The sequence below is a fragment of the Zalophus californianus genome, chromosome 10 (assembly GCF_009762305.2).
Source record: "Zalophus californianus isolate mZalCal1 chromosome 10, mZalCal1.pri.v2, whole genome shotgun sequence".
NCBI lineage: Eukaryota > Metazoa > Chordata > Mammalia > Carnivora > Otariidae > Zalophus > Zalophus californianus.
Window position 1 is genome coordinate 28812569 of NC_045604.1, and position 16088 is coordinate 28828656.

Genomic DNA, 16088 nt, shown 5'->3' on the forward strand with positions numbered 1-16088 from the left:
GGAGTCCCTTACATATTTTATTTGAGAGAGAGAGAGCGCGAGCGTGCACAGGCAAGTATGAGTGGGGGGAGGGGCAGAGGGAGAGGAAGAGAGACTCTCAAGCAGACTCTGCATTGAGCACGGAGCCCACTGTGGGGCTGGATCTCAGGACCCTAAGATCATGACCTGAGCCAAAACCAAGAATCGGATGTTCAACCAACTGAGCCACCCACGCCCCTCTTCCTAGATAATTGTTTAAACACAGACATAGGGGCACCTGGGTGGCTCAGTCATTAAGCATCTGCCTTTGGCTCGAGTCATGATCCCAGGGTCCTGGGACCGAGCCCTACAGCGGGCTCCCTGCTCCGCGGGAAGCCTGCTTCTCCCTCTCCCACTCCCCCTGCTTGTGTTCCTGCTCTTGCTGTGTCTCTCTCTGTCAAATAAGTAAATAAAAATCTTTAAAACAAATAAATAAAAATAAAAAATAAATAAACACAGACATAATCTTGGCAACCTAGAACGTTTTATATGGTGTCAGATGGTGGAAGGAGATCTTCAGTAATCTCAAAAGTGAAGAGAAGGCTGATGTACCAGCCGCATAGGCCCATGACACATTTTGAGCATCCCTAGTGCTGTGTAAACACGGGTACTTTGAGATCCCTGGAGTCGTTGGCTTCAAGAACTGAAGGTGATGTTAGTGTCAGACATCAAACACCTTCAGAAACCAAAGCCCCCTTGGGGCAGGCCCTGACCTCAGAGGCATCTGTCCTATAGCCATGAACCCCTGGTGCCCTAGGGTGGCAGGAAGTGGCCAGGCCGACTTCCACTAGACTAACCTGTCACAGGAACCCACCCAACAGCAGCCACTGACCTTGAGGGGTCTGAGCATCTCTGGCCAGCGCTGGCTTTTCACTGCAGGCAAGCTTTCAGCCCTGAGGACTGCAGATGATTCTGAACAGAGGTCTTGGAGCGGGGTGGGAGGGCGGGGGTAAGGGAACAGCCTGGATTTGTCCAGCACAGGGAGGAAATGAGGCTCTCCCCAGGTGTTCTGCTAACAAACGGGAAGCAGCTGAGAGGAATGGGGAGCTGGGAGGTCTCACCCTGCACAGCTGTCCGGGCTCCGGGCCCACCTATCATGCCTTCCAGTCTGACCTTCCTCCCCTGGGCCTCCTGTCATTCAAGCCCAGTGACCTAGGAAGACCTCCAGAAACTTCTGTGTGTGCACGAGGCACATCTGGACTTTCAGACTAGACAGACGCTCTAGGGAAGAGAGGGATCAATAAGCAGCCTGAGGATCAGAGACCCTGCACCAGAGCCCTCATTCCTGAGACCATGCTCTTGGGGTGGGCCCTGTGCCAACATGCGTTGCTTGTGTCATCTTACTGAATCCTCACAACAATTCGATGTAGGGCACATGATGGATACTCCCATTTTACAGATGAGGTAACTGAGGTCAAGGAGCTAAAACTACAGGCCTAACAGCCACAGTCATTACCATACCCATGTCTGCCTCAGTCTGCTATGCAGTCAGCATGTTTGTGGTCATGTGTGTGCCTGCAGCCACGGAGGCAGACAGGAACTGTACTGGACCCAGATGTGACCAGGCAGTTATAGGTGGTGACCTATAACTCAGACAGAACACATTCTCTCAAGGATCTCAGATGCAGCCATGGCAAGTAGGGGGTGGTTTGCCAATGCTGTATTACTAGGTAGGCTTTGAGCACTACAGAAATCAGAGCTCCAGGGTCCTGGGGCTGGCAGCCCAGATCTACCCATGGGAGACTGCTCACTCAGGAAAAGAGCCACCCCAGGACCACCACTGCCCCAGGGGCTTGCTCCGGGCTAGAGGAGCAGTGGGAGGCCCTCAGCAGCTGTCCCCCACTACTTTTTCCCTCCAGCCCCCACAGTCTCCCTTCTCTTTGTCAGCCTAGGACACCCCTACTCAACTGCTCCCTTGACACACATCCTGGGCAGCCCCACGACCACACAACTTCCAGGCACTCAGAGGAGGCCACGCAGCTTGCCTTCCATCGCAGGGTCCTGATGGAGGGAAGGTAGTGATACACACCGCACAGCAGGCCAAAGCACTCAGTGGGGCTCAGTCTCCAGTTTTCATCCTTATATGGGTCAGTAACCTTTGCTCTGTACCATAGAGAGAAAGGACATTCTGGATGTGAGTTCAGGGGCCTCACACATCTGGAAGGTGCAAGCCTTGGGTACAGACCCTGGGAAAGCAGGTGTCTACAGATTGGGAGGAGTCACAGCCTCTCCTGGGTAGACACTGGCCAAGCTGGATTTGAAAAGATCCACCTCGCTGTGCCTCTGACAGCCCTGGGCGCATCAGTGCCATCCACCCACACAGCAGATCTTCACTACTGGTTAAATTAGACCGAATGGATCCCGGTGGCACCTCTCTGAGCTCTGTTGCCAATAGGCCCAACAGGGGTAACAGTGCCCATCCAGCTATACCTGTCAAGCCCTGCACCTGGTCGCCCATTTCCTCCCGAGCAGGCAGTGAACCCCACTGATCTCTGCAGGTCAAGGTCCCTCTGGCCCAGCCCCAAGTCTGGGCACAGCACCATCAGAAAAAACAACAAGATAACCCCCTGCACCAACAGAAGCTGGTTCCCCGGGAACAGGGTGGGGTGTTTATCAGCTCCCCCCTGCAGCTGATGGCTTTCCCATGGTGTGAGGCAGGAAGGGCAGGGTGCGGGGAGGGTGTGATGTGAAGATCCTATCAGAGTCCCGTGAAGAGCAGCTGGTCATGTCTTTTATCTTCCGGTGGCTGGGGCCGGTGGATGGGAGAAGGTAACTATTCCAGAACACTGATGAAGTCAGTCTGGGGACCATAGGTGAGGAGGAATCCTAGATAGTTGAGCAAATTATGGCATATCCATATTTTAAAAAAATGTTAAAAATGATGTCTCTAGAGCTCTGATAGGGAAAATATGGTGATCATATTAAACAAAAAAGCAAAACCAGGAACTTGTATGCAGAGTATGATACCAACTGTGAGGAGACAAACTTGCCTTAAAAAGGAGAAAAGAGGGATGCCTGGGTGGCTCAGTCGGTTAAGCGTCTGCCTTCAGCTCAGGTCATGATCCCAGCATCCTGGGATGGAGACCCGCATGGGGCTCCTTGCTTAGCGGGGAGTCTGCTTCTCCCTCTGCCTGCCGCTCCCCCTGCTTATGTGTTCTCTCTCTCTCCGACAAATAAATAAATAAAATCTTTTTTAAAAGAGAGAGAAAAAAGAAAGAAGAAAATGTGAACAGAGCTTGCTTCTGGAGTGGGGGATTATGGCTATTTAATGCTTTTCCATTTTCCTGTGATGAGTTGTTAACCAGGAAAGAAAACCCCAGTTAAAATTCAGGAGAATAAAGGACCCATGGGTTGGGGGACCTGTGGGGCACCGCTGCCACTTCCCGAGAGAAGCGGGGATCTGTGAGTGCGGGTGGGCAGGGGAAGAAAGTGCTGTGTGTGAACGCTGCTAGGGCAGAGACGGGATGGAGAACATATCCTCGGAGGAGCATAGCCTCAGTACAAGGGAGGGGTACAAAGCCACGTGACAGCTGAGCATCCTTGGACACTGAGGGGCAGAGGGAGCCAAGAGTGCGGGTGAGGGTGGGCTTAGTAGGAAGACTTCCTGGAGGCACCGGGCCTCCTACAGGCCTTCATGGGGACCTGGGATGTACAGGGAGCTGCTGGGTGTTCTGCGGGGCATGGGGAGGGGTCCTCAGAGAAGAGTGAGCAGCTGAAGTGCCGGAGAGGTGGCCTGCCCCTTGGTCCCTTTGCAGACAGCATCACACGGTGTGTTTGTTGGGAGCGCGCTGGGCGGCGGGGCAGAGTGTGCCCCTGGCGCCCACAGGAAGAAGTGTGGGTATGATGGGGAGAGTTCAGGGCTGTGGGGGAAGGGGGCACAGCCGGAATCCGAACGAAAGGACCAGCTGGAGCCTTGACATGAAAGAAGGTGGCTGCATTTCAAATTGGTCTTTTAAAGAAAAGTCTGAGAGGTGCTGAGGGGCATTTGGGTGTTAATTTTTAGTTCAGTTCAGTGAACTGGGGGTTGGGGGAAGAGTCTGGCGCCCATGAAATGCCGGTCTGAAGCCATGAGGCCCCTAAGGTCAAATCCACCTCATCTTGTGGTCTGGGGTCCTGCCTGCAACTGTGTGGGCCTCAGTTTCCCCCAGAGAGGCAGGGGGTGGGTGACAGCCCTTCTATTATGCTCAGGTCTCGGGGGCTCTGCTAATAAAAATGATTGTAAAACACTTTGCAAATAGTAAGGCTGCCTCACAACAGAAGCAATTCTTTCCCACAGAGGGGGTCCAGTTCCTGCAGGGACCCGCTTGGAACCTCTCTGCCCTCTGAAGAAGGGGCCTTTCTGTTCCCTTGTGGTCTCGGTGAATGCTGTGTCCCTGGGGTAGCCGTGGGCCGGGCCCTGGGCCCACTGCTGGCAGCCGCTCTCACACAACACAAGGGAAACTTTGTGTGTCTCCCAGGCCCGGAGTCACAGCTGCCAAGAGCAGGATCCGCTTCTCTGCCGGCACAGGAAATCGAGGCACAGGGAGGGAGAGGGACAGAGCCCAGTGGAAACCAAAACCCGTACCTTCTCCCTTAGGAAAGTGGCATTAATAACTTACACAGTGATGATGATAAACAATAACCTAATATCCATGGAGCACTGAGTATGTGTCATTCACTTTTACAGGTATTATCTTTTTTAAAAATATCTATGTCTTCCTCCCAAGAACCCTTGATGATAGGGACCTTTCTTATTCCCTATGGGAGGCAGAACAATGGACCCCAAAGGTGTCGGTGCCCTAACACTCGGAACCCCTGAAGATGTTACCTGAAGTGGCAAAGGGCCTTTGCAGATGTATTTGGGGTTAAGGATGCGGCGATGGGGAGATTATCCTGGATTATCTAGGTGGGCCCAATCGAATCCCATGAATCCTTAAAAGCAGAGACCCTTTCCCGCTGCGAGAGCCAGAGAAACGGCAGCGGGAGCGTGAGAAGGACTTGACCTGCTGTCATTGGCTCTGAAGCTGGAGGAAGGGACCACAAACCAAGGAGTAAGACTGGCTTCTAGAATCTGGGAAAGTCAAGGGAACTGAATCAGGAAGGAAGTTGGTGCCGCCCACATCTTGAGTTTAGCCTCATGATACCCTGCTGGACCTGTGACCCCCAGGGCCGGGCAGTGATGAATCTGTGCTGTCCCAAGCCAGACAACATAGATGCTGGTGGTCAGTTGTGACAGCAACAATAGGAAATGAATACACTCCCCTTTCCAGGTAAGGACACCAAGACTCCGAAGCAGAAGGCCTCACGGCTGGAAAGCGGGGGAGCTGAGCCTCCATTCGTCCTCCTCAGGCAGGAGCTGACTCTGCCCGGCCCGAGGCTCAGGGATCCCCAGCAGCTCGGTCTGCCTGTGCCGCCTCTGCCTGTCACTACGGCGGCATCCTGCCCTCCGAAGACCTTTCTCTTCCACACGTCTCCTCCGGCTGTCCTTCCAGCCCCCACGGACACGGCAATCAGTGCCCTCGTGCTGCAGATGGGGACATTGAGCTCAGCACAGACGGGTGACAGTCACAGAGGCCCAGGTGGCCTCCACTTCCCTGGCTCCCTCTTTCCTTCAGGTCTGCCGGGTGCTGGGGCTCCCCTTGCTGTGCCCGCGGCACCTGAAGCAGACACGGGCAGCATCTGGGAGTCAGCGCCTCCCAGGACTTGCCCCCTGGCCCAGGTAAACCAACTTCTCCCAGCCTGGGTGACACCAGGGAAAATCTTGTCAGGTGGTGACAGCCTATGCAAGGGAGCGGCTGACCCTCTGTTGGCCAGGCTGAGTCCTGGGTCCTGAGGCTTTCAGAAGAGATTTCTCGGGGGGGACAAAGGCTTCCTGCTGCTGTGTGGATGCGCAGGAGGCGTGAGACCAGGGGCAGCAACCCTCAGCTCCCATCTGGCTTGCTCAGCACATCTGCGCTGTCATGTCCACCTCTCCATTAATCAGTCACTTCTCCCAAACATCCTCCCTTAGGACTTAGCCACAAGCCCAGGACAGCTCAATCAGGGGCCATCCTAATACTCCTAACCATGTATTCTGGCAAAACCGTCTACAAAGCCCTTGCCCGTGCATTACCTCACTGATCCAGCCACCCTCCTGGGCTGTTTACATCCCCACTTTTCAGGAGAGGAAACTGATGCTCAGACAGATGGTCCAAGACCATCCAGGCAAGGAGTCCAGAACCTGGACTACAGTATTTGACTTCAGAGCCCACCTTCCCTCTGGTGACTCACTGGTCTCTTATTGACAAATCACCGTAGACAGGACCTATCCCATCCCTCCCTGCCTCCCCCCTCCAGGAAGGCTCATGTCCATGCATCCACCTCAGCCCAGGAGAGAGCATCAACAGCCTGGGAGTCCCCCTGGGCTCAAACAGAAAGAGGTGGCCACAATCGACATGTGTATATTCTCCGAATGACCTGCTAAGGATGATGCTTTCAGCCCCACTCAGAGGGAAGCTGGAGGCTGAGATGAGAAGGCAATGTCACCAAGCAATCAGCCCCTGCCAGGGTCCCTTCAGTCTTCCTGCTGAGATGCAGCTGTGCCCAACGGGAGGGCAGCACTGTCAGCCAGGCCTGGCCCACCAACCCGTGCAGCCCAGCTGCTGGCGGGGGCTATGCTGGAGGGGTGAGTCACAGAGCCTGGAATCCAAAGCCTTCCAGGCCTCCGCCCATCCCAGCCAACTCAGCATCTGCCCTCCAGATGTCTCCACTTCAGAAACACCTTCTGCCAACAAGGACCCAACACCAAGGTCAGGAGGCCTACTTGACGCCTGAAAAACGCCTTTAGGGCCCACCAAGTATGTGGCATTCATGACCTGCCCTCCTTGGTGCATCAGTGATTCTCAAACCTAATTGCCCTTAATTCTTAGGTGTCTTTGCTCCAACCTTGGACATCTTACTCCACATTTGTGCTTACTGCCTGAGTGCCTGAGCAGAGGCAGCTCCCAGTCTCTTGGAGGAAACGCGGTCCTGCCTTCAGGGAGCTCCCACTCTGATAGGCAAGGCATGGTTGCTAACTTCAGGGAGGCTCAAGGATGAGTGGGGGAAACAGAGCCCTTGCTCTCCAGTAAACCCCAAACTGATGGGGCAGACAGAGCCCTACCCTAAGGGAGCCTATAGTCTCACAGGGGAAACATTTCTGTCCCTGGTTTTCCAGTGTCTGAGGGGAAAAGGACTCAGAAGGAAAACCTAGAAACATAAATGATGGAAAGTAAAACTAACCCTTATTGCGTGTTTATTGTGAGCCAGCTACTGCAGGTTTAATCTTCTCCAGTCTTCGCCCTAACCTCATAGACCATCGGGGAAACCAAAGCATCGTGGTCAGTTATGCAGCTAGAACGTGGCAGAACCAGGAATCACAGCCAGGTCTGTGCGTGCCCGCATCCTGCTTCTGTAGAACACTGCCTGTGATGGGGGGGCAGAGGCCTTACCTTTGTTCCCATCATCCTTTTGGCAGGGGGCTGCTCCTTCCTGTCTACAAATCACCATTCTCAAAATATTGAAAAGTGACCACGTTTAGGACAATCTCAGTGGTTGATAACATCTCACTGTCCCAGCAGCAGGCGGGACTGCCAACAGTCTCTTTATTTAGTTAGTTATTAAAGATTTTGTTTATTTATTTTTTTAAGTAAACTTTCCACCCAATGTGGGGCTCGAACTTATGACCACAAGATCAAGAGTCACGTGCTCTACCAACGGAGCCAGTGAGGCATCCCCAACACTGTGTCTTTAAAACAAGGAGAACGGGCGCCTGGGTGGCTCAGTCGGTTAAACGTCTGCCTTTGGCTCAGGTCATGATCTCGGGGTCCTGGGATCGAGCCCCATGTCGGGCTCCCTGCTCAGTAGGGAGCCTGCGTCTCCCTCTCCCTCTGCCTGCCACTCCCCCTGCTTGTGTTCTCTCTCTCAAATAAAAGAATGAAATCTTTCAAAGAAAAAAAAACAAAACAAAACAAGGAGGACTCACAGCAGAACTCCTGTCCAGCAAGTTCCATCGCCTGTGAGCTTTGCCCACTACAGAGGCTCCTGTGGTCAAGGACTTTTTGGGGCCTGAGCAAGAGATGAAGGTTCAGAGCACCAACGCCCCACCCCCTGTGAGCCCCGAGCCAGGCCAGTCCCTGGATGAAGGCACGGCTCAGGACCTCTGGAGAGAATAATGACTGAGGAGCATGATAGGAAGGCCTGTGGTAGTGGAAAATGCAAGAGAAGTGCTGAATGTGCTCCCTGAGCCCACTGTCTGTACTGTGGCACCCAGGCTGGCCTGGATCAGCAGCCTGGCCTTCCCGTCACCGAGCCAGAGCCCTGGGAGGCCTCAGGGCTCCTGGCACAGATCCCAAAGCTCTCTGTGGCTTCTCTGTCCCAGGAAAGGGGCTCTGCGGAGAGGGGAGATAGAAACGCTGCCACGCGGCAACAGAGATCCAGATTGTCGGGATCTTGGTTTCTTTCCATGGGAACAGTGACTTGGGCCCTGAAGGAATGGGAGACAGGGTTTCATTAAATCCCTGCCTCTCGGGGCCTGCTAGGGGGTAAGGAACCCCGGGCCCAGGGCCAACCCCAGCTCCTCCTCTGCCTCACTCTGCGGCATGTCATTCCCCTTGGCACCCCAAACCACCCCAGATGCAGGGTCACTGGGCTCCTGCCTGTGGATCCCTGGCCCAGGAGAGCCGCCAGCCTGAGTGGTTCGGGCGGTGGGGGGGGGGGGGGGGGGGGGGGCGCTCTGCCCATCTGCAACAGGGCAAGCTGTTCTGGCCTTGCAGGAAGGCTGTGCTGATGGTGGAGGAAAGCTGGTCCTGGCTAAGAGCCTCATAACTAAAAGGGGAGAAGATCCCAGAATAAGAACCCTGGAAAATCTCTGACCTTTTCCTCTTGCCAACTAAGAGCCTCCTTGGCTGCTCCATATACTTAATGAGTTTTACATCCTGAAACACAAAGCCTAAAAGGGAGAAAGTAAGAATATTGTTTTTTGGTGGGGAGGTGGTATCGGTAGCAGGTGGAACCACAATCAAGAATAAGAGACTTCTGGGGCGCCTGGGTGGCTCAGTTGTTAAGCGTCTGACTTCGGCTCAGGTCATGATCCCAGGGTCCTGGGATCGAGCCCCACATCGGGTTCCCTGCTTGGCAGGAAGCCTGCTTCTCCCTCTCCCGCTCCCCCTGCTTATGTTCCTCTCTCACTGTGTCTCTCTCTGTCAAATAAATAAATAAAATCTTTAAGAAAAAAAAAAGAATAAGAGACTTTTTGGTGCCACCCAGGAAACTGGAAGCAAACCTGGCACCCAGGGAGACAAACACAGCTTGCTCCCCTCTGCTGCTGACCCCCCTGGCTAACCCATCCTTCCAGGCCATCCTGCAAGGGCAGGCCTCCCCCCACCACCAGCACCAGAGCCTGCCCTCCCCAGACTCTCCCCAGTCTGGAGAAGAGGGGATATGCGCAGGGCCTGCTTCCCCAGCCCAAAAGATGCACAGCTGCCCACGGTGGGCACAGGGGAGGGCGTGGGGATCCGGCTGGCTTCTGATGGGCAACTCCGCCCTCTGGTGGTAGCTGTAGGAAAATGCAAGGGCATGCAGACAAAGGGTGAGCCAGATCCGTTTCTCCCTTTCCCAGAATCCCTCTATGCAGCCTCTATTAAGCACCTATTGGTGGATGGCACTGGGCCCTGCGCAAAGAGAAGTGGGCAGACACCACCCTGTTCTCGAGGGCTTCTAAACGAGACCCACACAAGAGAGAGGCAAGCAGTCCTTCCACAGCTCTGGCCTAACAGGCCTTCCTCTCTGTGATGAATCCTACAGAGGCAAACCTGCTCCTCTGCCCACATGTGAGACCCCTGGGCCATCATCTGGGCCACAGAATGCTTCTTACCTCCTTCAAAACTCTGCTCCCAGTTCTCGTTGTCTGGGAAGCCAACTCTGCCTAGGGGTTCTCAGCCTCCCCCATCCCACACTGAGGCTCCAAGGCAGCGGCTCTTGGAAGAGTCACCGCTTGATGGTTCACGTTGCCGTGCCAACCTCTACAGTCAGATCTCCAACTGCACTGGGAGCTTCCCAAGGGCAGGAGACAGTGGATAAAAGGCAACATTTACTGGGAACCAATGTCATGCAGACACCTTATGATCACCACCTCACTGAAGCCTCCCAGCAGACCTGAGCTGGCAGAACCAAAAATAGCCCCAATTACAGAGAGGAAACTCAGGCTCAGAAGGTCACAAGCCTTCACCGAGAGCTACCATTTGTGAAACAAGAGCCGCTTCCCATGCTTGGCACCATGCTGGCTGTGTTACGTGGCTTATCTCATTCGGTTCTCATACTGGCCCCACGAGCTAGGTTCAATGATCCCCATTTCACAGACGAAGGTATTGAAGGAATACATAGTTTACACAAAGTCATGCAACTAAAACGTGGCAGAAGGACAAGAATCCTTATTCTTATCCCTGTTTTTTGGACAGCCAGGCCTCCTCCTCCTTCCTGCCCCTCCAAGCCCCTCACACAGAGCTCCACACCCACCCCGGACACTGCCCAGCACACAGACAGCTTTCTTTCCAAGGCCCCGGAGGAACCCTCTCATCTGACTCCAACAAACCCCAGACTCGACACATAGATGCAGCCGCCTGCTTCTCTTCATTCCCTCCCCTTCTATTGAAACAAAAACCCTGCTTGACATTTCTCAGTATTATTACAGTAAAGGGACTGGATTCCAGCCAGCTATGCCTGGACTTTCGTTATTTATTCTTTCCAGTCTGAATGGCATGGGCAAGGTGGCTCTCAGTATACCCACCTGAGAACTAGGAAGATCAAGAACTATCCCCTTTGATTACCAGCAGAGGAAGGTGCCAACGTGGAGGCTGTAGCGGAGTGGGCTGGAGGCAGTGGGGTGATTTCTGACTTCAGTTCTCCCTCGGGCTGATCCAGGGGGACCTCTGGGACCACAGTCAGCTTTGCAAGTGATCTCCACATGGAGAGTTAATAAAATCAAGGCCTACTGGGGGTCCCTTAAGTCACTGCACATGATTGGACACACGAGCATCAGGACGTGTCTGACTGCTGTCCCATGGGCTGGACTGAGAGACACCGGACAAGCACATACCCCAACTTTTGTCTTTTTTCCCCAAACTACGAAGCACTGTGTCACAAAAAGGGGAGCACAGCAGCCGAAATTTGCCCAGATTCCTCAGAAGGCGCCAGGATCCTGTGTTGAGGACTAATCCCATCCACCCTGGATGAATGATTGGGGTTTAAATGCAGAGTTTCAACATCACCATTGGTGGCATGGGAATGCAAAACAATCTCAACTTGACACCGAAGCAGAATTCTCTGGAGATTCCTAACAGAAATGACAGCCTATTTTTATCTCAGGCCCCTCCAGCCATGAGGGGGTGCCCTGTGGTCTGGCAGCATCATGCAGGGCTGGGGAACCAAGAGCCAGGGCTCCTGGGTCCCTGGCTGACTCACCATTGTCCCTGGCCCAGGGGGGCCAGGGACAATGGTGAGTCAACTGCTGGTCTGAGCTTTTGCCTGTGATATATGCCACTGCGAGACCTCAACAGAATTAAGCCTGTTTCTATAGGGGAAGATTAATGACTTTCTAGGGCTCTTCAAGGAGATGGCACTTGAGAACCGAACGTTTTCAACGCAGGGGATGGGAGGGCAACAGTGCTCTCTGCTGGCCAAAAGGGGGTAATTCCCCAGAAAGCGGGCCCCAGGGACTGGCCCAGAGTCTCCATGGAGGGGATGAGGGCAGCTCCTCAGACCCCTGCTGCAGGCTGGGGTTGGACAAAGGATGGGGCTAGGAGAGCAGAGGTGAGGAGTGGGGTATTTCTCATCCCTGCCTTAAATGCCTTTGCACCCAGTGGCACTCACTTCTGCCTTTCCTGCCCCGTCCAGCAGTTACAATTCCCTTCTCTGTCCTCCCACAGCCCGGAGCTGCCTCTGGTGCAATCGTTGGCTTATTTACCAGACCCGTTTTTGTAGGTGAGGCTTCCACGGATTGTCCGAGCCCCTAGCTCAGCCCCAAAGTTGGGCAAATGCTCAGTGAATGAATGAACGGACAAGTGAATGAATGAATGTGGCACTTTCAATTCTCTCTCTCAACCCAAGTCTCCCAGACCCAATCCCTCCTGGGCCTTCCTCACTGGCTGTTCTCACGGGGTTCTCGAACGGCGGACGCCAGGCAGAGCCATCTACCTGCCAGCCCCAAAAGCTGACACTGAAGCCACCACCGACCCCCCATTAGCTTCCTCCGCAGTGCCTTTCCTCCGGCACCCGGGAACCCATCTGGCTCCAGAATCCCCACCTAACCTCTCCCTTTCCTGGCCTCTCTTTCGGAAACACCTTTTTCCTGCCTCATCAGGCTGCTGTGTTTCCTGCATGGGAAGACATGATTGGAGAATACTATTTATAGCAGGCCCACCTTCCAGGCCTGGCTGAGGTGACGGCTGCCCTGGCCCAGGGGGGGCAGAGAGAAGATGCTTGGGACTTTCCAAGGTCCCAGCCACCAGGGGAAGGAAGCTGGGTACCCAAATGACGGCCAGGACCTAGAGGAAGCCTCTGCCGATACTCAGGCTGATTCCCCCTCCTGACTTCCCCATAGCTGTTAATGATCTCCCAGCTCCCCCGGATCCCCAGACTTGAAACTCAGAGGCACAGAGTTGCAGAATTTAGATGTGGACAACTTAAGAGACCAAATGTGATGAGGAAACCGAGACTCAGAAAGGGAAAGAGGTTTGAATGAGGGCACACAAGAAGCGAAAAGCAGGTCCCCTGGCTAAAATGCCTCGTGCATCCCAGTGACAAAGGACTTCACACGCATTGCCTCATTCAATGTCATCAGGCAGGTGGTACATTACGGATTGAACTGTGTCACCAAAAAGAAGGTTGAAGTGCTAACCATCAGGATCTCAGAATATGACCTTATTTGGAGATAGGGTTGCTACAGATGTAATTAGTTAGGATGAGGTCATTTTCGAGTAGGGCTGGCCTTCTAAGAGGGGATTTGGATGCAGACACACACAATGGGCAGATGATGGGAAGACCACAGGGAGGAGATGGCCACATCACCATGAAGGCAGAGACATGGGGTGATGCATCTTTCAGCCACAGAATGCCAAGGATTGTCGGCAAACACCAGAAGCTAGAGGAGGCAAGGGAGGATGCTCCAGAGAGATGTCCTGGCCGACACCTTGGTTTTAGACTTCTAGCTTCCAGAACTGAGACAATACATTTCTGTTGTTTAAAGCCACCCAGTTTGTAGAAACTTTGTTACGACAGTTCTAGCAAATGGATACACGGCTTTATACCTATTTGACAGATGAGCCACAGGAGCCCAAATTCAGGCCCTCTGACTCTCAGTCCAGAGCTCTTCCAAAGAGGCTGCACGCTTTTTTGATTCTCCTCTCTCTTGCGTCCTTTCCATGGCCAACTCCTGAAGTCCTGTTGGGTTTTCCTTTGTGAAAAATCCACCCACTCTCCCGTTTCTTTGTGCAGGGCTGCCCTCGCTCAGGCCCTCCATGTCAGGAATGGGACAGCAGATCTGCTGGCCCAATTCCCCTTCTTGCAATCCACTAGTTCACTTCACACCTCTTTCTGGAAAGCCCACTGTGTGACAGGGTCTGTGCTAGGTGCCGAGGTCCTCTCATTGAACAAAGCAGACTTGGACTGTCCTCCTGTTAAAACACTGCTTCAGGGGCACCTGGGTGGCTCAGTTGTTAAGCGTCTGTCTTCGGCTCAGGTCATGATCCCAGGGTCCTGGGATCGAGCCCCGCATCGGGCTCCCTGCTCAGCGGGAAGCCTGCTTCTCCCTCTCCCACTCCCTCTGCTTGAGTTTCCTCTCTCGCTGTATCTCTCTCTGTCAAATAAATAAATAAAAAATCTTAAAAAAAAACAAGACAAAACAACAAAAAACCTGCTTCATCATGTCACCTCCCTGCTCTGGGCCTTGGGTGTCTTCCCACCACCTCTAGGCTAACATCCTCCATCCCCTATCAAGATGCGCCAGCCAGGTCCATTCAGTCAGAGAACAACCTTCTGTCTTACAGGGAAACCAGTCGCCTCTCAACTAGTGATCTGAACTTCTAGCTCTAGGAGGTAAGGATGGCTTCCAGACCATGAAGAAAAGAAAAGGTCCTGTGGCCTTTTACAGGAAGCCACCAAAATGGTAAGTGTTCTGGGGAAAGAGGTGACACAGCAGACTTCAAACACTTTCCGCTCATCTTCACTTTCAAACCCCTGGCCGGTACCCCACAGATGCTCAGTGGATGGGACTCCTAGAGCAATGGAAGCCCATAAATTGTGGTGTGTTCTTATATCAGAAATTAAAAGGAAAAGACTACATCATTCAACACAGGTGAATCTCAAAAATATTATATTGAGCCAAAGATGCCAGACACAAAATATATCAGACCCTAGGATTCCATTTACATGATGGTCAAGAACAGGCACCACTCATCTATGGTTAACAGAAATCAGCACAGTGACACCGTGGTGGGGGGCAGGGAGGTGTACTGAGGGGTTAAAGACTGAAGATGGGAATGCTCTGTATCTGGACTGGGGTGGGGGTTACGAAGGTGTATTCACCTGTCAAAAAAGCATCAAACTGGACACTTAAGATTTGTGCATTTCACGGTTTGTAAAGTGTATCTCAATTTAGAAGAGAATAGAATGAAATAGAAGAGTAAGGGGCTTGCTCTCTCTCAGCTGGAGGGAAAGGTGCCCCCCAGGGCACACAGTGGGGGACAGGGGTGTTACTGAAGGTGAGGAGCCATTTGCTTTTGCTCATCTCTCTAGACCTGGAATCTTGCTCAGGCTCTTGCTCAGTCCACCGCCTGGGTTCAGACAGCAGCGCAGGTCTCTCTACATAAAGAGACGGAAGCAAATACAGTGGGCACCTCAGCCCATTGGCTGCTGAGCACAGGCTTTTCTGGCTTCTAAGTCAGGCCCGCTGCCTCAAAGGCACCCAGGCTGAGCCCTCCCTGGTGTCCTACTGCCATGCAGATGGCCCCAGCCTGCATCCTGGCCCACAAAGGCTTGAGTTCATCATTTCCAATCTCCCACCTTCCCATATACTTCGCCTCAGCCACATCTGCGACCTCTCCTCCCGAAGCCAGTGCTATTTATAATGCCCTGGAAATGTAGCCTGGGCCAGATAATAGGCGGGCTTTGCCAAACAAAACCCCAAGCCACTCCACTCCCCCACACCCTCCAGAGGCCTGCAGTCTGGAGCCCAGTGGGGCCCAGAGGGACCATACGTCTTAGAGCCGGCACCACTCCCACCCGGTCTGTCTGACCCTCAGACAGGGAAACATTTCCCCCTGTCTGGTATATAAACACCCCTTGGGGGATAAATCCACCCAGAAGCAGAGTCGGCAGAGCTGGGGAGCTGAATGTTTGCTGCATCCTTGGTTTTGCTCAGTCATGTTGTCTGGCCTGCATTTACCCTCCCAGGACCAAGTACAGAGAGCCACGGGGCATCCAGATCTAGGGTGGTGATAATGGCTAACATCAGCTTTATGCCAGATGGTTTGTAACACCCTCCAGGATGACCCTCACAACTCTGTGGGGTAGGTATGACTGTCCCCATTGCACACATGAAGAAATTGAAGCTCAGGGAGGCTGCAGGTCAGGCCGACTCCAAAGACTGCATTTTCTACCATGCATTCATGCAGAGGCCCCATGTCAGGGAGAAGCCAACGAAGCAAGGAGGTGGCCTCTAAGCCAGCCAGGGAAATTCAGGACCAAGGGCACTTACATTCATTCCTGCCTGTCCCTCAGCTTAAGGACAAATTTCTCTCTTATCCTGGGACTAATCAATGAGCAAATATTTCCTGAGCCCCTACTATGTGCCAGGACCCACCTAGGCTACTGCCAGCTGAGCATGACCTTACAGGCTTGTCTCTGCCCTGGGTAGACTCTCCCAGACGGTATCAGCACACCAACCCCCACCCCCTCCCCCGACATCTGCCCCAGCCCTGCCATCCCAAACACAGAGGCCTTTGTCTGAGAGTGTCACAGTCTCTGTGGCCAGCTCACAACGGCCCTTCCCACCTACTTCCCACAGCCACCCCAACCCT

General features: G+C 53.5%; 1 protein-coding gene across 8 annotated transcripts in view; it reads right to left on the reverse strand.

The window, feature by feature from the left end:
- The window catches only part of NAV1 (neuron navigator 1), a 238976-nt gene that overhangs the window by 210643 nt on the left and 12245 nt on the right, over nt 1-16088 (reverse strand). The window contains exon 1 of one of the 8 annotated variants that reach the window (XM_027610107.2): nt 13320-13819. The exons of the other annotated variants lie outside the window; for them this stretch is intronic. The gene's annotated coding sequence lies outside the window, so the exon portion shown is untranslated. Of the gene's footprint in view, nt 1-13319; nt 13820-16088 lie in introns of those variants that run through there. 8 annotated transcript variants of the gene reach the window in all.